The 25,972-nt window shown below is 49.2% G+C and overlaps 14 non-coding genes and 3 pseudogenes across 14 annotated transcripts; all 17 read right to left on the bottom strand.

Moving 5' to 3' along the window:
- Positions 1-315: 315 nt before the first annotated feature.
- Positions 316-506, bottom strand: LOC142286741 (U2 spliceosomal RNA). The gene has a single exon (XR_012747815.1). It is a non-coding gene; the product is annotated as a U2 spliceosomal RNA (small nuclear RNA).
- A 1,117-nt stretch (positions 507-1,623) lies between these two features.
- LOC142286739 (U2 spliceosomal RNA) lies at positions 1,624-1,814 on the bottom strand. Its single transcript, XR_012747813.1, has one exon. It is a non-coding gene; the product is annotated as a U2 spliceosomal RNA (small nuclear RNA).
- Positions 1,815-2,931: 1,117 nt separating this feature from the next.
- Positions 2,932-3,122, bottom strand: LOC142286738 (U2 spliceosomal RNA). Its single transcript, XR_012747812.1, has one exon. It is a non-coding gene; the product is annotated as a U2 spliceosomal RNA (small nuclear RNA).
- Positions 3,123-4,239: 1,117 nt separating this feature from the next.
- On the bottom strand, positions 4,240-4,447 carry LOC142286685 (U2 spliceosomal RNA; annotated as a pseudogene).
- A 5,443-nt stretch (positions 4,448-9,890) lies between these two features.
- Positions 9,891-9,980, bottom strand: LOC142286694 (U2 spliceosomal RNA; annotated as a pseudogene).
- A 1,117-nt stretch (positions 9,981-11,097) lies between these two features.
- On the bottom strand, positions 11,098-11,288 carry LOC142286737 (U2 spliceosomal RNA). Its single transcript, XR_012747811.1, has one exon. It is a non-coding gene; the product is annotated as a U2 spliceosomal RNA (small nuclear RNA).
- A 1,117-nt stretch (positions 11,289-12,405) lies between these two features.
- Positions 12,406-12,589, bottom strand: LOC142286690 (U2 spliceosomal RNA). Its single transcript, XR_012747771.1, has one exon. It is a non-coding gene; the product is annotated as a U2 spliceosomal RNA (small nuclear RNA).
- Positions 12,590-13,925: 1,336 nt separating this feature from the next.
- On the bottom strand, positions 13,926-14,116 carry LOC142286736 (U2 spliceosomal RNA). The gene has a single exon (XR_012747810.1). It is a non-coding gene; the product is annotated as a U2 spliceosomal RNA (small nuclear RNA).
- A 1,117-nt stretch (positions 14,117-15,233) lies between these two features.
- On the bottom strand, positions 15,234-15,424 carry LOC142286735 (U2 spliceosomal RNA). Its single transcript, XR_012747809.1, has one exon. It is a non-coding gene; the product is annotated as a U2 spliceosomal RNA (small nuclear RNA).
- A 1,117-nt stretch (positions 15,425-16,541) lies between these two features.
- On the bottom strand, positions 16,542-16,737 carry LOC142286684 (U2 spliceosomal RNA). Its single transcript, XR_012747766.1, has one exon. It is a non-coding gene; the product is annotated as a U2 spliceosomal RNA (small nuclear RNA).
- A 697-nt stretch (positions 16,738-17,434) lies between these two features.
- LOC142286696 (U2 spliceosomal RNA) lies at positions 17,435-17,576 on the bottom strand (annotated as a pseudogene).
- A 1,117-nt stretch (positions 17,577-18,693) lies between these two features.
- Positions 18,694-18,884, bottom strand: LOC142286733 (U2 spliceosomal RNA). The gene has a single exon (XR_012747808.1). It is a non-coding gene; the product is annotated as a U2 spliceosomal RNA (small nuclear RNA).
- Positions 18,885-20,001: 1,117 nt separating this feature from the next.
- Positions 20,002-20,192, bottom strand: LOC142286732 (U2 spliceosomal RNA). Its single transcript, XR_012747807.1, has one exon. It is a non-coding gene; the product is annotated as a U2 spliceosomal RNA (small nuclear RNA).
- A 1,117-nt stretch (positions 20,193-21,309) lies between these two features.
- LOC142286731 (U2 spliceosomal RNA) lies at positions 21,310-21,500 on the bottom strand. Its single transcript, XR_012747806.1, has one exon. It is a non-coding gene; the product is annotated as a U2 spliceosomal RNA (small nuclear RNA).
- Positions 21,501-22,617: 1,117 nt separating this feature from the next.
- LOC142286730 (U2 spliceosomal RNA) lies at positions 22,618-22,808 on the bottom strand. The gene has a single exon (XR_012747805.1). It is a non-coding gene; the product is annotated as a U2 spliceosomal RNA (small nuclear RNA).
- A 1,117-nt stretch (positions 22,809-23,925) lies between these two features.
- LOC142286729 (U2 spliceosomal RNA) lies at positions 23,926-24,116 on the bottom strand. Its single transcript, XR_012747804.1, has one exon. It is a non-coding gene; the product is annotated as a U2 spliceosomal RNA (small nuclear RNA).
- A 1,117-nt stretch (positions 24,117-25,233) lies between these two features.
- LOC142286689 (U2 spliceosomal RNA) lies at positions 25,234-25,417 on the bottom strand. The gene has a single exon (XR_012747770.1). It is a non-coding gene; the product is annotated as a U2 spliceosomal RNA (small nuclear RNA).
- Between the last annotated feature and the right edge of the window lie 555 nt (positions 25,418-25,972).

Raw genomic sequence — 25,972 nt, 5'->3', positions numbered from 1 at the left:
TTTATTTGGAGTGGAAGCAGAGAGATAACACCAGATGCCAATTGTAGATCCTCTCACACCTGTGGTCACTGCAGCATCTGACTCCACTTTGTCCAAAAGGGATCTATTCCATTCAATTACACATGATCTAGATTAGACTGACAACAAGATACTGCACGGGACATAGCAGAGTTGGTGAAGTTGAGTGGTGATGAGTTTGCTATTTGGATGAATAAAGCAAGTAAAAAGTGTGTTAGATAAAAATTCATTTCAATTCGCTAATCGGGCTAATATGAATCAGGTGAATCGAGTTCTGCTTTTGGAAACTGGGTTAAGAAGGGGTGCACCGTTCCTGGAGGTACTGCAATACCAGGTCAATGCGTGGAGTGGACAGAGCAAGCTCTTTTTCCATCTCCCTGTTCTAAAAATCCATTTAATATATGGTCCCCAGATAGGGGACGTATCAGATATTAAACTGATAAGAACAGATACTACACTTGATCTTAGCCAAAAGGCCGAGAAGCGATAACCAGAATTGGTTTGGGCCTCGAGTGGCACCCTGGCCTATGCCGGACACATCTTAGGGAGAGAGAGCGAGAGGGAGACAAACCCACGCCTACACAAGACATTTTGTCACCCAAGCCAACCCTTGAAAAGGCTGCTTTGCAGAGCAAAAACAAGAAGAATGGTGCGTTTTGCAGCCGCCGCCCACTGCAATGAATCTGAATAACTCCTCCTTTAGGGCGCAAGCAACTCCCCTCCCCCTTGCAGTCTTTCCAATTCACGATACAAAAAGACGGACAGGACAGGTTGCCTGACTTTCCGTCACTGCCACCCTTTGCCATCCTTACCCGTAGAAAGCCCTTTCATCATCCCCAAACCCTAATCTTTTCCCTTTCCTTCCCAGCCCCCAAACCCTGCCCTCTGTACCTTTCTCACCACCCGCTTCCCTTCTCCTGTCATCCCCCTACCACCCGGGAAAAAAAGAGATTGCCCCCTCCTTCCACTAGCCCACCCTCCCACCCAAAGAACAACTTCTTCTGCGCAGCTTGTTTTCTAGGCAGCAGCGCTATTGTGATGTCATCGGGGGGCATTGTGACAAGCCGCCAGTGTTCCGTCTCTTCATGTTGTGCACTGTTCAAACCGAAAATACATCAACAGGCAGGCTACAGAAAAGCTTACTAACAAAGGTTAGAGAGGGGCTTTCTCAGAGGGCTTTTTACAGTTTGTCTATTCCCAATTAGCCGGTTTAGTATACTTAATGAAAGTACTAATTCTTTCATAGGCCGCCCATTCTTAGTATTTGACGTTCAGGTAACAACAGGTAACTTTATTTGGAGTGGAAGCAGAGAGATAACACCAGATGCCAATTGTAGATCCTCTCACACCTGTGGTCACTGCAGCATCTGACTCCACTTTGTCCAAAAGGGATCTATTCCATTCAATTACACATGATCTAGATTAGACTGACAACAAGATACTGCACGGGACATAGCAGAGTTGGTGAAGTTGAGTGGTGATGAGTTTGCTATTTGGATGAATAAAGCAAGTAAAAAGTGTGTTAGATAAAAATTCATTTCAATTCGCTAATCGGGCTAATATGAATCAGGTGAATCGAGTTCTGCTTTTGGAAACTGGGTTAAGAAGGGGTGCACCGTTCCTGGAGGTACTGCAATACCAGGTCAATGCGTGGAGTGGACAGAGCAAGCTCTTTTTCCATCTCCCTGTTCTAAAAATCCATTTAATATATGGTCCCCAGATAGGGGACGTATCAGATATTAAACTGATAAGAACAGATACTACACTTGATCTTAGCCAAAAGGCCGAGAAGCGATAACCAGAATTGGTTTGGGCCTCGAGTGGCACCCTGGCCTATGCCGGACACATCTTAGGGAGAGAGAGCGAGAGGGAGACAAACCCACGCCTACACAAGACATTTTGTCACCCAAGCCAACCCTTGAAAAGGCTGCTTTGCAGAGCAAAAACAAGAAGAATGGTGCGTTTTGCAGCCGCCGCCCACTGCAATGAATCTGAATAACTCCTCCTTTAGGGCGCAAGCAACTCCCCTCCCCCTTGCAGTCTTTCCAATTCACGATACAAAAAGACGGACAGGACAGGTTGCCTGACTTTCCGTCACTGCCACCCTTTGCCATCCTTACCCGTAGAAAGCCCTTTCATCATCCCCAAACCCTAATCTTTTCCCTTTCCTTCCCAGCCCCCAAACCCTGCCCTCTGTACCTTTCTCACCACCCGCTTCCCTTCTCCTGTCATCCCCCTACCACCCGGGAAAAAAAGAGATTGCCCCCTCCTTCCACTAGCCCACCCTCCCACCCAAAGAACAACTTCTTCTGCGCAGCTTGTTTTCTAGGCAGCAGCGCTATTGTGATGTCATCGGGGGGCATTGTGACAAGCCGCCAGTGTTCCGTCTCTTCATGTTGTGCACTGTTCAAACCGAAAATACATCAACAGGCAGGCTACAGAAAAGCTTACTAACAAAGGTTAGAGAGGGGCTTTCTCAGAGGGCTTTTTACAGTTTGTCTATTCCCAATTAGCCGGTTTAGTATACTTAATGAAAGTACTAATTCTTTCATAGGCCGCCCATTCTTAGTATTTGACGTTCAGGTAACAACAGGTAACTTTATTTGGAGTGGAAGCAGAGAGATAACACCAGATGCCAATTGTAGATCCTCTCACACCTGTGGTCACTGCAGCATCTGACTCCACTTTGTCCAAAAGGGATCTATTCCATTCAATTACACATGATCTAGATTAGACTGACAACAAGATACTGCACGGGACATAGCAGAGTTGGTGAAGTTGAGTGGTGATGAGTTTGCTATTTGGATGAATAAAGCAAGTAAAAAGTGTGTTAGATAAAAATTCATTTCAATTCGCTAATCGGGCTAATATGAATCAGGTGAATCGAGTTCTGCTTTTGGAAACTGGGTTAAGAAGGGGTGCACCGTTCCTGGAGGTACTGCAATACCAGGTCAATGCGTGGAGTGGACAGAGCAAGCTCTTTTTCCATCTCCCTGTTCTAAAAATCCATTTAATATATGGTCCCCAGATAGGGGACGTATCAGATATTAAACTGATAAGAACAGATACTACACTTGATCTTAGCCAAAAGGCCGAGAAGCGATAACCAGAATTGGTTTGGGCCTCGAGTGGCACCCTGGCCTATGCCGGACACATCTTAGGGAGAGAGAGCGAGAGGGAGACAAACCCACGCCTACACAAGACATTTTGTCACCCAAGCCAACCCTTGAAAAGGCTGCTTTGCAGAGCAAAAACAAGAAGAATGGTGCGTTTTGCAGCCGCCGCCCACTGCAATGAATCTGAATAACTCCTCCTTTAGGGCGCAAGCAACTCCCCTCCCCCTTGCAGTCTTTCCAATTCACGATACAAAAAGACGGACAGGACAGGTTGCCTGACTTTCCGTCACTGCCACCCTTTGCCATCCTTACCCGTAGAAAGCCCTTTCATCATCCCCAAACCCTAATCTTTTCCCTTTCCTTCCCAGCCCCCAAACCCTGCCCTCTGTACCTTTCTCACCACCCGCTTCCCTTCTCCTGTCATCCCCCTACCACCCGGGAAAAAAAGAGATTGCCCCCTCCTTCCACTAGCCCACCCTCCCACCCAAAGAACAACTTCTTCTGCGCAGCTTGTTTTCTAGGCAGCAGCGCTATTGTGATGTCATCGGGGGGCATTGTGACAAGCCGCCAGTGTTCCGTCTCTTCATGTTGTGCACTGTTCAAACCGAAAATACATCAACAGGCAGGCTACAGAAAAGCTTACTAACAAAGGTTAGAGAGGGGCTTTCTCAGAGGGCTTTTTACAGTTTGTCTATTCCCAATTAGCCGGTTTAGTATACTTAATGAAAGTACTAATTCTTTCATAGGCCGCCCATTCTTAGTATTTGACGTTCAGGTAACAACAGGTAACTTTATTTGGAGTGGAAGCAGAGAGATAACACCAGATGCCAATTGTAGATCCTCTCACACCTGTGGTCACTGCAGCATCTGACTCCACTTTGTCCAAAAGGGATCTATTCCATTCAATTACACATGATCTAGATTAGACTGACAACAAGATACTGCACGGGACATAGCAGAGTTGGTGAAGTTGAGTGGTGATGAGTTTGCTATTTGGATGAATAAAGCAAGTAAAAAGTGTGTTAGATAAAAATTCATTTCAATTCGCTAATCGGGCTAATATGAATCAGGTGAATCGAGTTCTGCTTTTGGAAACTGGGTTAAGAAGGGGTGCACCGTTCCTGGAGGTACTACAATACCAGGTCAATGCGTGGAGTGGACAGAGCAAGCTCTTTTTCCATCTCCCTGTTCTAAAAATCCATTTAATATATGGTCCCCAGATAGGGGACGTATCAGATATTAAACTGATAAGAACAGATTTTTTTTTGATTTAACAGCATCTTTATTATCCTGCACTACTCACAAATAGGTAACAAACCGTGTACAGTGCCGCAGCCCCGTACACACAGAAATATACAATCCTTCTTACATAGCCATAGAGTACGACACACTAAACTATACATCACGCTCCTATGCTTATCCATAACACTCAAGCTGAAAGAAAAAGTTAGACAATAAATAACGACGAACCGGCGATTGGGGGATGGGGGTAGGGGAAAAGGGGGATAGGGTGGGGAAATCACAGGCCCGAAGCTTTATTGAAAGACGCACATAACGGGAAAAGGAGGGAGGGGGCATGGAAGAGGTCTAAACCTCCTCCTCGGCGCTGTCGTCCGGACTGTCCATGATGGAATAGTCTCTGAGCAGGCTGTGGATCAGCCTGCGGCAATCCTGGATAGACATCCTCTCCCCCTTCAAGATGAGCCGGTTCCTGGCGACCCAAATAGCGTCCTTAAAGCAGTTCATAAGGCGCCAAGCCTCCTGGATGGCTCCAACGGTGTGAGTCCCAGGGAAGAGTCCATAAAGTACGGAATGGTACGATAGGCTCCCTCTGGGGACGGAGTTCCTCAGGTCATCCTCCAGGGCAACCAACAGGCGCTGTGCGAAACGGCAGTCCCAAAAGGCGTGCAGCGATGTTTCCTCCACGAAGGGGCACCTTGGGCAGTACCGGGTTTTGCACAGGTTCCGGGCATGCATGAATGACCGGACGGGCAGTCCGCCCTGTATCGCCATCCATGACAAGTCCTTGTGCCCGTTGGTCAATCCAGCCGATGACACGTTTGTCCAAACAGTCTCCAGTGTGTCGTGATGAAGTCCTGGAATGTTCTCCATTTCGTCCTTGGCTCTGATGAGTTTGTGGATAGTCTTTGGCTTCCACAAATCAGGCTTGAGTCCCTCCAGTTGGTGTTCCCTCACAAACCGAACCACGTCTCCGTAGAACCATGGCGCCGTCCAGTTGTAGGGGAAGGAGCTGTCCCACTTGTCCCAGCCTAACCGTCTCCAAAGGGGGAGCAGGAAGAAGCGAGACATGGACCCACCCGCGGAACCTCTCTTGACTCGCAGAGTTCGGCGAACGCAGTCACATACGAAGGAGGATCGCAGGAGGGTGGGGATATCGGGTACGCCCTTCCCACCCTTGCGAGGATCCTTGTACATGATGCTCCGCTTTACTCTGTCCATCTTGGATCCCCAGACAAAACGAAACACCGTCCTGGTAATGGCCCTGCACACGGTGGCAAGGGGGGGCCAGGCCTGGGCCGTGTACTGCAGCACGGGCAGTACCTCGTTACGCAGGACCAGTGCTTTGCCCTCACAGGTGAGGCGTCTGAGGCTCCACAGACCGATCCGTTGGGTGATCTTGGTCAAGCGTTCCTCCCAGGACTTGAGGGCTGCTCCTTCCTTCCCGAACCAGACTCCAAGAACCTTGATGAAATCCGGCTGGATGCTGAAAGGGAAGGGGGCGGAAGAGGCCGGCTGCCAGTCCCCGAAGAGCATGGCTTCCGACTTCCCGCAGTTGACTTTGGCTCCCGAAGCCCGTCCGAAGGTCTCACAGGTCTGGACGAGGGTGTCGACTGAGCGCCGGTCCGCGCAGAAGACGGTCACGTCGTCCATGTAGAGCGAGCACTTGACCTCGAAGCGTTCTGGTCCTGGTGCGGTGATCCCTCTGATCTCTCCATTCCGCCGGATAGCCTCTGCAAAGAGTTCTATAACACAAACAAAAAGAAGAGGTGACAGAGGACAGCCTTGTCTGACCCCTGAGAGGACCGGGAAGGGGTCAGTCTTCCAGCCGTTTACCAACACCGAGCTGTGAATATCAAAATACATTAGTTGGACATACAAACAAAACATGTTACCCAAACCTAACCTGTGCAGAGCTTTGCCCAGGAACTCATGGGAAACACGGTCGAAGGCCTTTTCCTGATCCAACGAGATCAGGGCTGCGTGCACCCGGCGGGCTTTGATGTACTCGACCGTGTCCCGCATGAGAGCCAGGCTGTCTGCGATGCGACGTCCGGGGATGCCGCAGGTCTGATCCGGGTGGATGATCCGTCCGATAACCGTCTTCAGTCTCGTTGCCATCGTCTTGGCCAGGATCTTGTAGTCGACATTCAGAAGGGTGATGGGACGCCAATTCTTCAGGTCGCACCTCTCTCCTTTCCGCTTGTACAGGATCGTGACCATTCCTTCCCTCAGAGATGGAGGCATTCTGCCCTCCACCACCATCTCCTCATACAGCCCTAACAGGTCCGGACAGATTAGGTCTCCCAGCGCTACATAGAGCTCTGCTGGGAGGCCGTCACTGCCCGGTGTCCTGCCAGAACTAAAGGATTTGGCGGCCGAGAGCAGCTCGTCCACCGTCAGAGGAACGTCCATGGCCGCCGCGTCTGCAGGGTCAAGATGGTTAGTGATACCTGACAGGAACTTATCGGCGGCCTCGGGGTCAGTAGTCTTGCGGGCGTAGAGTTCGCTGTAGAAGTCGCTGACGACCTTCATCACATTCTCTTTCCCGCGTCGCATGCTTCCACTCTCGTCTCGTAGTTCATTCATGGGCGTGTGACCGGCGTGGAGTTTCCTGAAAAAGAACGAGTTACATTTCTCACCCTTCTCCAGGTTCTCCACTTTGGAACGGAAGACAATTCGCTCGGACTCCTCCTCGAAGTGCCTTTTCAGGCTCCTCTTAGTCTCCTCCAGCTCCTCTCTCACGTCCCAGCCGCATCGAAGAAGGTCCTGCAGGGAACGCAGCTCACGCTGGAGTCTCCTGAAGTCCCTCCTCTTCAGACACGCCTGTTGTTGACTCTTTGCCTGAAAGAAGAAACGGAACTCGAGTTTAACGTATTCCCACCAGTCAGAAACAGACTGGAAGCCCGCCTTGTAGGCCCGCCACGTGGAGTAGGCAGCTCTAAGCTCCTCCAGAATCTCACCCTTTTCCAGCAGAGAGCAGTTCAGCTTCCAGGAGCCCGGGCCAATGGGGAAGCCATGGCCCAGCACACCTTGAAAGTGAATGGCTCTGTGGTCAGAGAAGAAGCAGGGGACCATCGAGTGCCCACTCCGCCCAACCGCCCGAGAGGTAAACACAAAGTCAATCCTGGAACGCAGCGAGCCATCGGATCGGCACCATGAATAGTTCACAGATCCGTGTCCGATGGAGCCAACAACGTCCACAAGAGAGGCTTCGGTCACCATCTCAATGAGCAGTTTGGATGTGACGTCCAACTTGGCAGCCGTTCCAGAACTGCGTCCATCCTCCTCAATCGGGCAGTTGAAATCCCCGGCCATCACTACCGTCCTGGCGGTAGCGAGCTGAGGGCGCAGGGCTTGGAGGAGCTCCAGTCGATCGCTCTTCACAGGAGAAGCATACACATTGATGAACCTGACAGGTTCTCCCGCCCAGGTGCCATCCACGAGCAGTAACCTGCCGCAGACGATTTCCTGAACAGAGTCCAATGTGAAGGCGCTTCCCCTGATCAGCACGGCGACCCCCGCGGACCTACAGTCGCCCCCGCCAGACCAGTAGGATGGGCCATGGGTCCACTCCCTGGCCAGATGGTTGAAGGACCTAGAGGAGGGAAGGGAGCATTCCTGCAGGAAAAATACATCACTAGACTGAGTGTTAAGGAACGCAAAAATTGTCTGACGTCGGAACTTGTCTCTGATGCTCCTAACATTAATGGAAAAGATGTTAATGTTAGCAGTCATTGGAGGAAAGAGAAAGTTAGAGCAGGCGGTGTGCCTTAGTTACCACTCCGGTCGGGCGGTTCTTCCTCTTTGGCACCTGCTGGTAAGGGTATCTCCAGCAGACCCTCTTCTTCTAGCTGATCGAGCAGGGATGGTGCCTCAGTGGCTTCCGACTCCTCCATTTCTTCTTCGGCCACAAGGGACTCCACCATCTGCTCCAACACGTCCGGTTCTGGGAGGAGGCCATCCTCCTCTTCCTGGGGTGGATTGAGGTCCACAATGAACAGCTTGGAAGGTTCTGCGACAGGACTATCTTCCACCTTCCTTTTCCTTTGGCCTGTACCTGAGGAGACAAGAGCTGGAAAATCCTCCTCGGTGAAAAGTGCAAGAGTGCTGAGGCCCTCTGCTCTCATGGTCTGGGGAGGGAGAGTGGGCTTTGGGGGGGGGGTGAGGAGACCAACTGAGGAGTAGGGAAATGAGGTGGAGGTAGTGGAATCCTCAGTAGGGTTGGCCGGGGGGGGAGGGGTTTGGACAGGGGTGACAGGGGGGGGGACCAGGGAGGGGGCAACAGTTTTCTTACCCTTCTTTTTCCTGGACTCCGTGGCTGCTGGGGCATCGGCTGGAGCCACGGTCGCCGGGTTCTTGGCCGCCTTGTCCTTGGCCTCTGTGGCCTTGGTCGTAGCTGCCTTGGTCGACGAAGCTGTGACTACCCGATACTGGGTCGCCGCGGCAACCCTTGCCCAGGATTTCTCCCGCTGTGGGCAGTCCTTGTAAAGGTGGTCCACCTGTCCACATAGGTTGCAAGTCTTCTTCTTTGGGCAGTCCTTGGAGCTGTGTCCCGTCACCCGGCAAACCCTGCAGGCGTCCTCCTTGCAGGTCTTCATCGAATGCCCTTTCCCGCCACATTTCCTGCAGTTGTGTGGCATGTCCGGGTAGTAGATGAGACCAAAGGAGTTTCCCAGAGAGAATGTCGGGGGCAGGTGCTGGAGACCATCCTCGGATGCTGGTTCCCTGTAGAGTCGAACGGTTACTGACCACTTACCCGTCCAGAATCCGTTGCCGTTAAGGATGTGGGATGGCTCCCTCACCACTGTGCAGAGACGTCCCAGGAACGTGGAGATGTCTCTTCCTGGGGTGTGCGGGTTCCGCATGGAGACCGTGATCCTCTTTTCATCCCTCTGTATAGGACAGGATCCTAAAAAAGAATGAAAAGGGGAGTCCGGCATCGCTGCGTTCATCGCCTCCCAGTATCTCCTGCAGGCATTCACCGTGGCAAAGGTTACCAGAAAAATGCCAGTCATGAAGGTCTGGACACTCAGGGTTTCCGCCCTGGAGAAGCCCTGATCCAGAATCATCTTCTTGCAGAACACGTCGCTGGACATGTCCGGCAACCTACCATCCACCGCCTTTAGCTTCAGGGCGACCGTCTGCCGCATCCAAGGCTCCAGGGTTGGAGCCTTTTCAGGCAGCGTCCGGGCTCCCTCCGGCTGGCTGGCGTCGGAGGTAGGGGCCTCTTGGGCCGAAGAAGCCTCTGGATGAGCCTTCCTGGAGGTCCCTGGGTCCTGAGCCTTCTTGGCTGCCTTCTCTGGCTTGCTTGCCATGGCTGGTTCCTGCTTGAGTTCCCGGAGCTGGATCTTGGATTCTTCTCCGGGTGTCTTCTCCCGCTGTGTTCCTCCTCGAAGTTCCTCTGGTCTCCCCAAGTCTTCTCCGAGGCTTCGTCTTCTTGCTTCTTTCTGCCAAGCTCTTCTTCCGTCCGATCTCCCTCTTCCGGTCTCGGCTGGGCTTCGGAGCTCGTCTCCCTGATCGTATCTCGTCAAGTGTAGCTAGCTCAGTTTGTTCTGATAAGAACAGATACTACACTTGATCTTAGCCAAAAGGCCGAGAAGCGATAACCAGAATTGGTTTGGGCCTCGAGTGGCACCCTGGCCTATGCCGGACACATCTTAGGGAGAGAGAGCGAGAGGGAGACAAACCCACGCCTACACAAGACATTTTGTCACCCAAGCCAACCCTTGAAAAGGCTGCTTTGCAGAGCAAAAACAAGAAGAATGGTGTGTTTTGCAGCCGCCGCCCACTGCAATGAATCTGAATAACTCCTCCTTTAGGGCGCAAGCAACTCCCCTCCCCCTTGCAGTCTTTCCAATTCACGATACAAAAAGACGGACAGGACAGGTTGCCTGACTTTCCGTCACTGCCACCCTTTGCCATCCTTACCCGTAGAAAGCCCTTTCATCATCCCCAAACCCTAATCTTTTCCCTTTCCTTCCCAGCCCCCAAACCCTGCCCTCTGTACCTTTCTCACCACCCGCTTCCCTTCTCCTGTCATCCCCCTACCACCCGGGAAAAAAAGAGATTGCCCCCTCCTTCCACTAGCCCACCCTCCCACCCAAAGAACAACTTCTTCTGCGCAGCTTGTTTTCTAGGCAGCAGCGCTATTGTGATGTCATCGGGGGGCATTGTGACAAGCCGCCAGTGTTCCGTCTCTTCATGTTGTGCACTGTTCAAACCGAAAATACATCAACAGGCAGGCTACAGAAAAGCTTACTAACAAAGGTTAGAGAGGGGCTTTCTCAGAGGGCTTTTTACAGTTTGTCTATTCCCAATTAGCCGGTTTAGTATACTTAATGAAAGTACTAATTCTTTCATAGGCCGCCCATTCTTAGTATTTGACGTTCAGGTAACAACAGGTAACTTTATTTGGAGTGGAAGCAGAGAGATAACACCAGATGCCAATTGTAGATCCTCTCACACCTGTGGTCACTGCAGCATCTGACTCCACTTTGTCCAAAAGGGATCTATTCCATTCAATTACACATGATCTAGATTAGACTGACAACAAGATACTGCACGGGACATAGCAGAGTTGGTGAAGTTGAGTGGTGATGAGTTTGCTATTTGGATGAATAAAGCAAGTAAAAAGTGTGTTAGATAAAAATTCATTTCAATTCGCTAATCGGGCTAATATGAATCAGGTGAATCGAGTTCTGCTTTTGGAAACTGGGTTAAGAAGGGGTGCACCGTTCCTGGAGGTACTGCAATACCAGGTCAATGCGTGGAGTGGACAGAGCAAGCTCTTTTTCCATCTCCCTGTTCTAAAAATCCATTTAATATATGGTCCCCAGATAGGGGACGTATCAGATATTAAACTGATAAGAACAGATACTACACTTGATCTTAGCCAAAAGGCCGAGAAGCGATAACCAGAATTGGTTTGGGCCTCGAGTGGCACCCTGGCCTATGCCGGACACATCTTAGGGAGAGAGAGCGAGAGGGAGACAAACCCACGCCTACACAAGACATTTTGTCACCCAAGCCAACCCTTGAAAAGGCTGCTTTGCAGAGCAAAAACAAGAAGAATGGTGCGTTTTGCAGCCGCCGCCCACTGCAATGAATCTGAATAACTCCTCCTTTAGGGCGCAAGCAACTCCCCTCCCCCTTGCAGTCTTTCCAATTCACGATACAAAAAGACGGACAGGACAGGTTGCCTGACTTTCCGTCACTGCCACCCTTTGCCATCCTTACCCGTAGAAAGCCCTTTCATCATCCCCAAACCCTAATCTTTTCCCTTTCCTTCCCAGCCCCCAAACCCTGCCCTCTGTACCTTTCTCACCACCCGCTTCCCTTCTCCTGTCATCCCCCTACCACCCGGGAAAAAAAGAGATTGCCCCCTCCTTCCACTAGCCCACCCTCCCACCCAAAGAACAACTTCTTCTGCGCAGCTTGTTTTCTAGGCAGCAGCGCTATTGTGATGTCATCGGGGGGCATTGTGACAAGCCGCCAGTGTTCCGTCTCTTCATGTTGTGCACTGTTCAAACCGAAAATACATCAACAGGCAGGCTACAGAAAAGCTTACTAACAAAGGTTAGAGAGGGGCTTTCTCAGAGGGCTTTTTACAGTTTGTCTATTCCCAATTAGCCGGTTTAGTATACTTAATGAAAGTACTAATTCTTTCATAGGCCGCCCATTCTTAGTATTTGACGTTCAGGTAACAACAGGTAACTTTATTTGGAGTGGAAGCAGAGAGATAACACCAGATGCCAATTGTAGATCCTCTCACACCTGTGGTCACTGCAGCATCTGACTCCACTTTGTCCAAAAGGGATCTATTCCATTCAATTACACATGATCTAGATTAGACTGACAACAAGATACTGCACGGGACATAGCAGAGTTGGTGAAGTTGAGTGGTGATGAGTTTGCTATTTGGATGAATAAAGCAAGTAAAAAGTGTGTTAGATAAAAATTCATTTCAATTCGCTAATCGGGCTAATATGAATCAGGTGAATCGAGTTCTGCTTTTGGAAACTGGGTTAAGAAGGGGTGCACCGTTCCTGGAGGTACTGCAATACCAGGTCAATGCGTGGAGTGGACAGAGCAAGCTCTTTTTCCATCTCCCTGTTCTAAAAATCCATTTAATATATGGTCCCCAGATAGGGGACGTATCAGATATTAAACTGATAAGAACAGATGAGATTTCATCCGCAATTTTCAGAATCAAGGTAGCCCCGAAGGCCAGCAGGCCACCACACAAAAGCGCAGTGCCTGGGTGATCGCCTCCCGAGCCCAGGAACCACCAGCCACAAGGGGACGCAAGCACCAAAAGGCGCAACAATCCCCGAGGCCAGCGGTTGTGCAAGCCCGGGCCCCTCCCAGCCAAGACCAAGGCAAACCCAATGAAGGGACTACACTTGATCTTAGCCAAAAGGCCGAGAAGCGATAACCAGAATTGGTTTGGGCCTCGAGTGGCACCCTGGCCTATGCCGGACACATCTTAGGGAGAGAGAGCGAGAGGGAGACAAACCCACGCCTACACAAGACATTTTGTCACCCAAGCCAACCCTTGAAAAGGCTGCTTTGCAGAGCAAAAACAAGAAGAATGGTGCGTTTTGCAGCCGCCGCCCACTGCAATGAATCTGAATAACTCCTCCTTTAGGGCGCAAGCAACTCCCCTCCCCCTTGCAGTCTTTCCAATTCACGATACAAAAAGACGGACAGGACAGGTTGCCTGACTTTCCGTCACTGCCACCCTTTGCCATCCTTACCCGTAGAAAGCCCTTTCATCATCCCCAAACCCTAATCTTTTCCCTTTCCTTCCCAGCCCCCAAACCCTGCCCTCTGTACCTTTCTCACCACCCGCTTCCCTTCTCCTGTCATCCCCCTACCACCCGGGAAAAAAAGAGATTGCCCCCTCCTTCCACTAGCCCACCCTCCCACCCAAAGAACAACTTCTTCTGCGCAGCTTGTTTTCTAGGCAGCAGCGCTATTGTGATGTCATCGGGGGGCATTGTGACAAGCCGCCAGTGTTCCGTCTCTTCATGTTGTGCACTGTTCAAACCGAAAATACATCAACAGGCAGGCTACAGAAAAGCTTACTAACAAAGGTTAGAGAGGGGCTTTCTCAGAGGGCTTTTTACAGTTTGTCTATTCCCAATTAGCCGGTTTAGTATACTTAATGAAAGTACTAATTCTTTCATAGGCCGCCCATTCTTAGTATTTGACGTTCAGGTAACAACAGGTAACTTTATTTGGAGTGGAAGCAGAGAGATAACACCAGATGCCAATTGTAGATCCTCTCACACCTGTGGTCACTGCAGCATCTGACTCCACTTTGTCCAAAAGGGATCTATTCCATTCAATTACACATGATCTAGATTAGACTGACAACAAGATACTGCACGGGACATAGCAGAGTTGGTGAAGTTGAGTGGTGATGAGTTTGCTATTTGGATGAATAAAGCAAGTAAAAAGTGTGTTAGATAAAAATTCATTTCAATTCGCTAATCGGGCTAATATGAATCAGGTGAATCGAGTTCTGCTTTTGGAAACTGGGTTAAGAAGGGGTGCACCGTTCCTGGAGGTACTGCAATACCAGGTCAATGCGTGGAGTGGACAGAGCAAGCTCTTTTTCCATCTCCCTGTTCTAAAAATCCATTTAATATATGGTCCCCAGATAGGGGACGTATCAGATATTAAACTGATAAGAACAGATACTACACTTGATCTTAGCCAAAAGGCCGAGAAGCGATAACCAGAATTGGTTTGGGCCTCGAGTGGCACCCTGGCCTATGCCGGACACATCTTAGGGAGAGAGAGCGAGAGGGAGACAAACCCACGCCTACACAAGACATTTTGTCACCCAAGCCAACCCTTGAAAAGGCTGCTTTGCAGAGCAAAAACAAGAAGAATGGTGCGTTTTGCAGCCGCCGCCCACTGCAATGAATCTGAATAACTCCTCCTTTAGGGCGCAAGCAACTCCCCTCCCCCTTGCAGTCTTTCCAATTCACGATACAAAAAGACGGACAGGACAGGTTGCCTGACTTTCCGTCACTGCCACCCTTTGCCATCCTTACCCGTAGAAAGCCCTTTCATCATCCCCAAACCCTAATCTTTTCCCTTTCCTTCCCAGCCCCCAAACCCTGCCCTCTGTACCTTTCTCACCACCCGCTTCCCTTCTCCTGTCATCCCCCTACCACCCGGGAAAAAAAGAGATTGCCCCCTCCTTCCACTAGCCCACCCTCCCACCCAAAGAACAACTTCTTCTGCGCAGCTTGTTTTCTAGGCAGCAGCGCTATTGTGATGTCATCGGGGGGCATTGTGACAAGCCGCCAGTGTTCCGTCTCTTCATGTTGTGCACTGTTCAAACCGAAAATACATCAACAGGCAGGCTACAGAAAAGCTTACTAACAAAGGTTAGAGAGGGGCTTTCTCAGAGGGCTTTTTACAGTTTGTCTATTCCCAATTAGCCGGTTTAGTATACTTAATGAAAGTACTAATTCTTTCATAGGCCGCCCATTCTTAGTATTTGACGTTCAGGTAACAACAGGTAACTTTATTTGGAGTGGAAGCAGAGAGATAACACCAGATGCCAATTGTAGATCCTCTCACACCTGTGGTCACTGCAGCATCTGACTCCACTTTGTCCAAAAGGGATCTATTCCATTCAATTACACATGATCTAGATTAGACTGACAACAAGATACTGCACGGGACATAGCAGAGTTGGTGAAGTTGAGTGGTGATGAGTTTGCTATTTGGATGAATAAAGCAAGTAAAAAGTGTGTTAGATAAAAATTCATTTCAATTCGCTAATCGGGCTAATATGAATCAGGTGAATCGAGTTCTGCTTTTGGAAACTGGGTTAAGAAGGGGTGCACCGTTCCTGGAGGTACTGCAATACCAGGTCAATGCGTGGAGTGGACAGAGCAAGCTCTTTTTCCATCTCCCTGTTCTAAAAATCCATTTAATATATGGTCCCCAGATAGGGGACGTATCAGATATTAAACTGATAAGAACAGATACTACACTTGATCTTAGCCAAAAGGCCGAGAAGCGATAACCAGAATTGGTTTGGGCCTCGAGTGGCACCCTGGCCTATGCCGGACACATCTTAGGGAGAGAGAGCGAGAGGGAGACAAACCCACGCCTACACAAGACATTTTGTCACCCAAGCCAACCCTTGAAAAGGCTGCTTTGCAGAGCAAAAACAAGAAGAATGGTGCGTTTTGCAGCCGCCGCCCACTGCAATGAATCTGAATAACTCCTCCTTTAGGGCGCAAGCAACTCCCCTCCCCCTTGCAGTCTTTCCAATTCACGATACAAAAAGACGGACAGGACAGGTTGCCTGACTTTCCGTCACTGCCACCCTTTGCCATCCTTACCCGTAGAAAGCCCTTTCATCATCCCCAAACCCTAATCTTTTCCCTTTCCTTCCCAGCCCCCAAACCCTGCCCTCTGTACCTTTCTCACCACCCGCTTCCCTTCTCCTGTCATCCCCCTACCACCCGGGAAAAAAAGAGATTGCCCCCTCCTTCCACTAGCCCACCCTCCCACCCAAAGAACAACTTCTTCTGCGCAGCTTGTTTTCTAGGCAGCAGCGCTATTGTGATGTCATCGGGGGGCATTGTGACAAGCCGCCAGTGTTCCGTCTCTTCATGTTGTGCACTGTTCAAACCGAAAATACATCAACAGGCAGGCTACAGAAAAGCTTACTAACAAAGGTTAGAGAGGGGCTTTCTCAGAGGGCTTTTTACAGTTTGTCTATTCCCAATTAGCCGGTTTAGTATACTTAATGAAAGTACTAATTCTTTCATAGGCCGCCCATTCTTAGTATTTGACGTTCAGGTAACAACAGGTAACTTTATTTGGAGTGGAAGCAGAGAGATAACACCAGATGCCAATTGTAGATCCTCTCACACCTGTGGTCACTGCAGCATCTGACTCCACTTTGTCCAAAAGGGATCTATTCCATTCAATTACACATGATCTAGATTAGACTGACAACAAGATACTGCACGGGACATAGCAGAGTTGGTGAAGTTGAGTGGTGATGAGTTTGCTATTTGGATGAATAAAGCAAGTAAAAAGTGTGTTAGATAAAAATTCATTTCAATTCGCTAATCGGGCTAATATGAATCAGGTGAATCGAGTTCTGCTTTTGGAAACTGGGTTAAGAAGGGGTGCACCGTTCCTGGAGGTACTGCAATACCAGGTCAATGCGTGGAGTGGACAGAGCAAGCTCTTTTTCCATCTCCCTGTTCTAAAAATCCATTTAATATATGGTCCCCAGATAGGGGACGTATCAGATATTAAACTGATAAGAACAGATTTTTGATTTAATGAAGCTTTCCAAAGCACCGCAAAAATGCATGACCGAAGTCACACCAAAAACAGTGCAAAGGCTAGGATTCGTGTGGACCCCTCCGTGAGAAGAGGATCCCCAAAAATCAACCCCGTCCCTCCGAGCCAGAAGGCCACAGCGAGGGTCAGGGATCTTCGGTGCTCCCCCAAGCCGAAGCCTGGTTGAGCCTTGTTGTTGCTCCCAGCGTCCACCGAGGCATCTTACCCAAGTGGAGTAGGGAGCTACTAGTCGTTGGTTTCGCAGCCGAGACTGCCCGGACCGTCAACCGGTGTTGGTTTCTCAGCCCAAGGCTGACCGGACCTCCAACCGGGTGTTGGTTTCTCAGCCCAAGGCTGACCGGACCTCCAACCGGGTGTTGGTTTCTCAGCCCAAGGCTAACCGGACCTCCAACCGGGTGTTGGTTTCTCAGCCAAAGCTGACCCGGACCTCCAACCGGGTGTTGGTTTCTCAGCCCAAAGCTGACCGGACCTCCGACCGGGATTATAAAAATTTCCCTTCTTAGCCAGAAGGCCGGGATAGGGCAATATGCTTGGAAAGTATGAATAAGCAAGGCGCGGCGTGCGACAGAGTCTGAGGCTTACCAGGGTCCCAACCTAGCAAGTTCAGACTCCCTCCAGGGTGTCCATTCCTGGGGCACATTGCACCATAACCCCCACACTTACTCAGTCTAATAGCCTCGATCCTGGTAGGGCCATGGTTTCCTCTAGATGGATATACTATCCTCCCAAAGTACTAACAAGCGCAACCTTCCAGTGTGCATTGCATCATTGTACTAAGGTGGCCGGAGCCTTAAACCACCTTTTCGAACGATACTACACTTGATCTTAGCCAAAAGGCCGAGAAGCGATAACCAGAATTGGTTTGGGCCTCGAGTGGCACCCTGGCCTATGCCGGACACATCTTAGGGAGAGAGAGCGAGAGGGAGATAAACCCACGCCTACACAAGACATTTTGTCACCCAAGCCAACCCTTGAAAAGGCTGCTTTGCAGAGCAAAAACAAGAAGAATGGTGCGTTTTGCAGCCGCCGCCCACTGCAATGAATCTGAATAACTCCTCCTTTAGGGCGCAAGCAACTCCCCTCCCCCTTGCAGTCTTTCCAATTCACGATACAAAAAGACGGACAGGACAGGTTGCCTGACTTTCCGTCACTGCCACCCTTTGCCATCCTTACCCGTAGAAAGCCCTTTCATCATCCCCAAACCCTAATCTTTTCCCTTTCCTTCCCAGCCCCCAAACCCTGCCCTCTGTACCTTTCTCACCACCCGCTTCCCTTCTCCTGTCATCCCCCTACCACCCGGGAAAAAAAGAGATTGCCCCCTCCTTCCACTAGCCCACCCTCCCACCCAAAGAACAACTTCTTCTGCGCAGCTTGTTTTCTAGGCAGCAGCGCTATTGTGATGTCATCGGGGGGCATTGTGACAAGCCGCCAGTGTTCCGTCTCTTCATGTTGTGCACTGTTCAAACCGAAAATACATCAACAGGCAGGCTACAGAAAAGCTTACTAACAAAGGTTAGAGAGGGGCTTTCTCAGAGGGCTTTTTACAGTTTGTCTATTCCCAATTAGCCGGTTTAGTATACTTAATGAAAGTACTAATTCTTTCATAGGCCGCCCATTCTTAGTATTTGACGTTCAGGTAACAACAGGTAACTTTATTTGGAGTGGAAGCAGAGAGATAACACCAGATGCCAATTGTAGATCCTCTCACACCTGTGGTCACTGCAGCATCTGACTCCACTTTGTCCAAAAGGGATCTATTCCATTCAATTACACATGATCTAGATTAGACTGACAACAAGATACTGCACGGGACATAGCAGAGTTGGTGAAGTTGAGTGGTGATGAGTTTGCTATTTGGATGAATAAAGCAAGTAAAAAGTGTGTTAGATAAAAATTCATTTCAATTCGCTAATCGGGCTAATATGAATCAGGTGAATCGAGTTCTGCTTTTGGAAACTGGGTTAAGAAGGGGTGCACCGTTCCTGGAGGTACTGCAATACCAGGTCAATGCGTGGAGTGGACAGAGCAAGCTCTTTTTCCATCTCCCTGTTCTAAAAATCCATTTAATATATGGTCCCCAGATAGGGGACGTATCAGATATTAAACTGATAAGAACAGATACTACACTTGATCTTAGCCAAAAGGCCGAGAAGCGATAACCAGAATTGGTTTGGGCCTCGAGTGGCACCCTGGCCTATGCCGGACACATCTTAGGGAGAGAGAGCGAGAGGGAGACAAACCCACGCCTACACAAGACATTTTGTCACCCAAGCCAACCCTTGAAAAGGCTGCTTTGCAGAGCAAAAACAAGAAGAATGGTGCGTTTTGCAGCCGCCGCCCACTGCAATGAATCTGAATAACTCCTCCTTTAGGGCGCAAGCAACTCCCCTCCCCCTTGCAGTCTTTCCAATTCACGATACAAAAAGACGGACAGGACAGGTTGCCTGACTTTCCGTCACTGCCACCCTTTGCCATCCTTACCCGTAGAAAGCCCTTTCATCATCCCCAAACCCTAATCTTTTCCCTTTCCTTCCCAGCCCCCAAACCCTGCCCTCTGTACCTTTCTCACCACCCGCTTCCCTTCTCCTGTCATCCCCCTACCACCCGGGAAAAAAAGAGATTGCCCCCTCCTTCCACTAGCCCACCCTCCCACCCAAAGTACAACTTCTTCTGCGCAGCTTGTTTTCTAGGCAGCAGCGCTATTGTGATGTCATCGGGGGGCATTGTGACAAGCCGCCAGTGTTCCGTCTCTTCATGTTGTGCACTGTTCAAACCGAAAATACATCAACAGGCAGGCTACAGAAAAGCTTACTAACAAAGGTTAGAGAGGGGCTTTCTCAGAGGGCTTTTTACAGTTTGTCTATTCCCAATTAGCCGGTTTAGTATACTTAATGAAAGTACTAATTCTTTCATAGGCCGCCCATTCTTAGTATTTGACGTTCAGGTAACAACAGGTAACTTTATTTGGAGTGGAAGCAGAGAGATAACACCAGATGCCAATTGTAGATCCTCTCACACCTGTGGTCACTGCAGCATCTGACTCCACTTTGTCCAAAAGGGATCTATTCCATTCAATTACACATGATCTAGATTAGACTGACAACAAGATACTGCACGGGACATAGCAGAGTTGGTGAAGTTGAGTGGTGATGAGTTTGCTATTTGGATGAATAAAGCAAGTAAAAAGTGTGTTAGATAAAAATTCATTTCAATTCGCTAATCGGGCTAATATGAATCAGGTGAATCGAGTTCTGCTTTTGGAAACTGGGTTAAGAAGGGGTGCACCGTTCCTGGAGGTACTGCAATACCAGGTCAATGCGTGGAGTGGACAGAGCAAGCTCTTTTTCCATCTCCCTGTTCTAAAAATCCATTTAATATATGGTCCCCAGATAGGGGACGTATCAGATATTAAACTGATAAGAACAGATACTACACTTGATCTTAGCCAAAAGGCCGAGAAGCGATAACCAGAATTGGTTTGGGCCTCGAGTGGCACCCTGGCCTATGCCGGACACATCTTAGGGAGAGAGAGCGAGAGGGAGACAAACCCACGCCTACACAAGACATTTTGTTCCCCAAGCCAACCCTTGAAAAGGCTGCTTTGCAGAGCAAAAACAAGAAGAATGGTGCGTTTTGCAGCCGCCGCCCACTGCAATGAATCTGAATAACTCCTCCTTTAGGGCGCAAGCAACTCCCCTCCCCCTTGCAGTCTTTCCAATTCACGATACAAAAAGACGGACAGGACAGGTTGCCTGACTTTCCGTCACTGCCACCCTTTGCCATCCTTACCCGTAGAAAGCCCTTTCATCATCCCCAAACCCTAATCTTTTCCCTTTCCTTCCCAGCCCCCAAACCCTGCCCTCTGTACCTTTCTCACCACCCGCTTCCCTTCTCCTGTCATCCCCCTACCACCCGGGAAAAAAAGAGATTGCCCCCTCCTTCCACTAGCCCACCCTCCCACCCAAAGAACAACTTCTTCTGCGCAGCTTGTTTTCTAGGCAGCAGCGCTATTGTGATGTCATCGGGGGGCATTGTGACAAGCCGCCAGTGTTCCGTCTCTTCATGTTGTGCACTGTTCAAACCGAAAATACATCAACAGGCAGGCTACAGAAAAGCTTACTAACAAAGGTTAGAGAGGGGCTTTCTCAGAGGGCTTTTTACAGTTTGTCTATTCCCAATTAGCCGGTTTAGTATACTTAATGAAAGTACTAATTCTTTCATAGGCCGCCCATTCTTAGTATTTGACGTTCAGGTAACAACAGGTAACTTTATTTGGAGTGGAAGCAGAGAGATAACACCAGATGCCAATTGTAGATCCTCTCACACCTGTGGTCACTGCAGCATCTGACTCCACTTTGTCCAAAAGGGATCTATTCCATTCAATTACACATGTTCTAGATTAGACTGACAACAAGATACTGCACGGGACATAGCAGAGTTGGTGAAGTTGAGTGGTGATGAGTTTGCTATTTGGATGAATAAAGCAAGTAAAAAGTGTGTTAGATAAAAATTCATTTCAATTCGCTAATCGGGCTAATATGAATCAGGTGAATCGAGTTCTGCTTTTGGAAACTGGGTTAAGAAGGGGTGCACCGTTCCTGGAGGTACTGCAATACCAGGTCAATGCGTGGAGTGGACAGAGCAAGCTCTTTTTCCATCTCCCTGTTCTAAAAATCCATTTAATATATGGTCCCCAGATAGGGGACGTATCAGATATTAAACTGATAAGAACAGATACTACACTTGATCTTAGCCAAAAGGCCGAGAAGCGATAACCAGAATTGGTTTGGGCCTCGAGTGGCACCCTGGCCTATGCCGGACACATCTTAGGGAGAGAGAGCGAGAGGGAGACAAACCCACGCCTACACAAGACATTTTGTCACCCAAGCCAACCCTTGAAAAGGCTGCTTTGCAGAGCAAAAACAAGAAGAATGGTGCGTTTTGCAGCCGCCGCCCACTGCAATGAATCTGAATAACTCCTCCTTTAGGGCGCAAGCAACTCCCCTCCCCCTTGCAGTCTTTCCAATTCACGATACAAAAAGACGGACAGGACAGGTTGCCTGACTTTCCGTCACTGCCACCCTTTGCCATCCTTACCCGTAGAAAGCCCTTTCATCATCCCCAAACCCTAATCTTTTCCCTTTCCTTCCCAGCCCCCAAACCCTGCCCTCTGTACCTTTCTCACCACCCGCTTCCCTTCTCCTGTCATCCCCCTACCACCCGGGAAAAAAAGAGATTGCCCCCTCCTTCCACTAGCCCACCCTCCCACCCAAAGAACAACTTCTTCTGCGCAGCTTGTTTTCTAGGCAGCAGCGCTATTGTGATGTCATCGGGGGGCATTGTGACAAGCCGCCAGTGTTCCGTCTCTTCATGTTGTGCACTGTTCAAACCGAAAATACATCAACAGGCAGGCTACAGAAAAGCTTACTAACAAAGGTTAGAGAGGGGCTTTCTCAGAGGGCTTTTTACAGTTTGTCTATTCCCAATTAGCCGGTTTAGTATACTTAATGAAAGTACTAATTCTTTCATAGGCCGCCCATTCTTAGTATTTGACGTTCAGGTAACAACAGGTAACTTTATTTGGAGTGGAAGCAGAGAGATAACACCAGATGCCAATTGTAGATCCTCTCACACCTGTGGTCACTGCAGCATCTGACTCCACTTTGTCCAAAAGGGATCTATTCCATTCAATTACACATGATCTAGATTAGACTGACAACAAGATACTGCACGGGACATAGCAGAGTTGGTGAAGTTGAGTGGTGATGAGTTTGCTATTTGGATGAATAAAGCAAGTAAAAAGTGTGTTAGATAAAAATTCATTTCAATTCGCTAATCGGGCTAATATGAATCAGGTGAATCGAGTTCTGCTTTTGGAAACTGGGTTAAGAAGGGGTGCACCGTTCCTGGAGGTACTGCAATACCAGGTCAATGCGTGGAGTGGACAGAGCAAGCTCTTTTTCCATCTCCCTGTTCTAAAAATCCATTTAATATATGGTCCCCAGATAGGGGACGTATCAGATATTAAACTGATAAGAACAGATACTACACTTGATCTTAGCCAAAAGGCCGAGAAGCGATAACCAGAATTGGTTTGGGCCTCGAGTGGCACCCTGGCCTATGCCGGACACATCTTAGGGAGAGAGAGCGAGAGGGAGACAAACCCACGCCTACACAAGACATTTTGTCACCCAAGCCAACCCTTGAAAAGGCTGCTTTGCAGAGCAAAAACAAGAAGAATGGTGCGTTTTGCAGCCGCCGCCCACTGCAATGAATCTGAATAACTCCTCCTTTAGGGCGCAAGCAACTCCCCTCCCCCTTGCAGTCTTTCCAATTCACGATACAAAAAGACGGACAGGACAGGTTGCCTGACTTTCCGTCACTGCCACCCTTTGCCATCCTTACCCGTAGAAAGCCCTTTCATCATCCCCAAACCCTAATCTTTTCCCTTTCCTTCCCAGCCCCCAAACCCTGCCCTCTGTACCTTTCTCACCACCCGCTTCCCTTCTCCTGTCATCCCCCTACCACCCGGGAAAAAAAGAGATTGCCCCCTCCTTCCACTAGCCCACCCTCCCACCCAAAGAACAACTTCTTCTGCGCAGCTTGTTTTCTAGGCAGCAGCGCTATTGTGATGTCATCGGGGGGCATTGTGACAAGCCGCCAGTGTTCCGTCTCTTCATGTTGTGCACTGTTCAAACCGAAAATACATCAACAGGCAGGCTACAGAAAAGCTTACTAACAAAGGTTAGAGAGGGGCTTTCTCAGAGGGCTTTTTACAGTTTGTCTATTCCCAATTAGCCGGTTTAGTATACTTAATGAAAGTACTAATTCTTTCATAGGCCGCCCATTCTTAGTATTTGACGTTCAGGTAACAACAGGTAACTTTATTTGGAGTGGAAGCAGAGAGATAACACCAGATGCCAATTGTAGATCCTCTCACACCTGTGGTCACTGCAGCATCTGACTCCACTTTGTCCAAAAGGGATCTATTCCATTCAATTACACATGATCTAGATTAGACTGACAACAAGATACTGCACGGGACATAGCAGAGTTGGTGAAGTTGAGTGGTGATGAGTTTGCTATTTGGATGAATAAAGCAAGTAAAAAGTGTGTTAGATAAAAATTCATTTCAATTCGCTAATCGGGCTAATATGAATCAGGTGAATCGAGTTCTGCTTTTGGAAACTGGGTTAAGAAGGGGTGCACCGTTCCTGGAGGTACTGCAATACCAGGTCAATGCGTGGAGTGGACAGAGCAAGCTCTTTTTCCATCTCCCTGTTCTAAAAATCCATTTAATATATGGTCCCCAGATAGGGGACGTATCAGATATTAAACTGATAAGAACAGATACTACACTTGATCTTAGCCAAAAGGCCGAGAAGCGATAACCAGAATTGGTTTGGGCCTCGAGTGGCACCCTGGCCTATGCCGGACACATCTTAGGGAGAGAGAGCGAGAGGGAGACAAACCCACGCCTACACAAGACATTTTGTCACCCAAGCCAACCCTTGAAAAGGCTGCTTTGCAGAGCAAAAGCAAGAAGAATGGTGCGTTTTGCAGCCGCCGCCCACTGCAATGAATCTGAATAACTCCTCCTTTAGGGCGCAAGCAACTCCCCTCCCCCTTGCAGTCTTTCCAATTCACGATACAAAAAGACGGACAGGACAGGTTGCCTGACTTTCCGTCACTGCCACCCTTTGCCATCCTTACCCGTAGAAAGCCCTTTCATCATCCCCAAACCCTAATCTTTTCCCTTTCCTTCCCAGCCCCCAAACCCTGCCCTCTGTACCTTTCTCACCACCCGTTTCCCTTCTCCTGTCATCCCCCTACCACCCGGGAAAAAAAGAGATTGCCCCCTCCTTCCACTAGCCCACCCTCCCACCCAAAGAACAACTTCTTCTGCGCAGCTTGTTTTCTAGGCAGCAGCGCTATTGTGATGTCATCGGGGGGCATTGTGACAAGCCGCCAGTGTTCCGTCTCTTCATGTTGTGCACTGTTCAAACCGAAAATACATCAACAGGCAGGCTACAGAAAAGCTTACTAACAAAGGTTAGAGAGGGGCTTTCTCAGAGGGCTTTTTACAGTTTGTCTATTCCCAATTAGCCGGTTTAGTATACTTAATGAAAGTACTAATTCTTTCATAGGCCGCCCATTCTTAGTATTTGACGTTCAGGTAACAACAGGTAACTTTATTTGGAGTGGAAGCAGAGAGATAACACCAGATGCCAATTGTAGATCCTCTCACACCTGTGGTCACTGCAGCATCTGACTCCACTTTGTCCAAAAGGGATCTATTCCATTCAATTACACATGATCTAGATTAGACTGACAACAAGATACTGCACGGGACATAGCAGAGTTGGTGAAGTTGAGTGGTGATGAGTTTGCTATTTGGATGAATAAAGCAAGTAAAAAGTGTGTTAGATAAAAATTCATTTCAATTCGCTAATCGGGCTAATATGAATCAGGTGAATCGAGTTCTGCTTTTGGAAACTGGGTTAAGAAGGGGTGCACCGTTCCTGGAGGTACTGCAATACCAGGTCAATGCGTGGAGTGGACAGAGCAAGCTCTTTTTCCATCTCCCTGTTCTAAAAATCCATTTAATATATGGTCCCCAGATAGGGGACGTATCAGATATTAAACTGATAAGAACAGATGAGATTTCATCCGCAATTTTCAGAATCAAGGTAGCCCCGAAGGCCAGCAGGCCACCACACAAAAGCGCAGTGCCTGGGTGATCGCCTCCCGAGCCCAGGAACCACTAGCCACAAGGGGACGTAAGCACCAAAAGGCGCAACAATCCCCGAGGCCGGCGGTTGTGCAAGCCCGGGCCCCTCCCAGCCAAGACCAAGGCAAACCCAATGAAGGGACTACACTTGATCTTAGCCAAAAGGCCGAGAAGCGATAACCAGAATTGGTTTGGGCCTCGAGTGGCACCCTGGCCTATGCCGGACACATCTTAGGGAGAGAGAGCGAGAGGGAGACAAACCCACGCCTACACAAGACATTTTGTCACCCAAGCCAACCCTTGAAAAGGCTGCTTTGCAGAGCAAAAACAAGAAGAATGGTGCGTTTTGCAGCCGCCGCCCACTGCAATGAATCTGAATAACTCCTCCTTTAGGGCGCAAGCAACTCCCCTCCCCCTTGCAGTCTTTCCAATTCACGATACAAAAAGACGGACAGGACAGGTTGCCTGACTTTCCGTCACTGCCACCCTTTGCCATCCTTACCCGTAGAAAGCC

The sequence above is a fragment of the Anomaloglossus baeobatrachus genome, unplaced genomic scaffold (assembly GCF_048569485.1).
Source record: "Anomaloglossus baeobatrachus isolate aAnoBae1 unplaced genomic scaffold, aAnoBae1.hap1 Scaffold_694, whole genome shotgun sequence".
NCBI classification, from domain to species: domain Eukaryota; kingdom Metazoa; phylum Chordata; class Amphibia; order Anura; family Aromobatidae; genus Anomaloglossus; species Anomaloglossus baeobatrachus.
The sequence above is the reverse complement of the archived record's forward strand: the minus strand, read 5'-3'. Positions and strand labels throughout refer to the sequence as shown.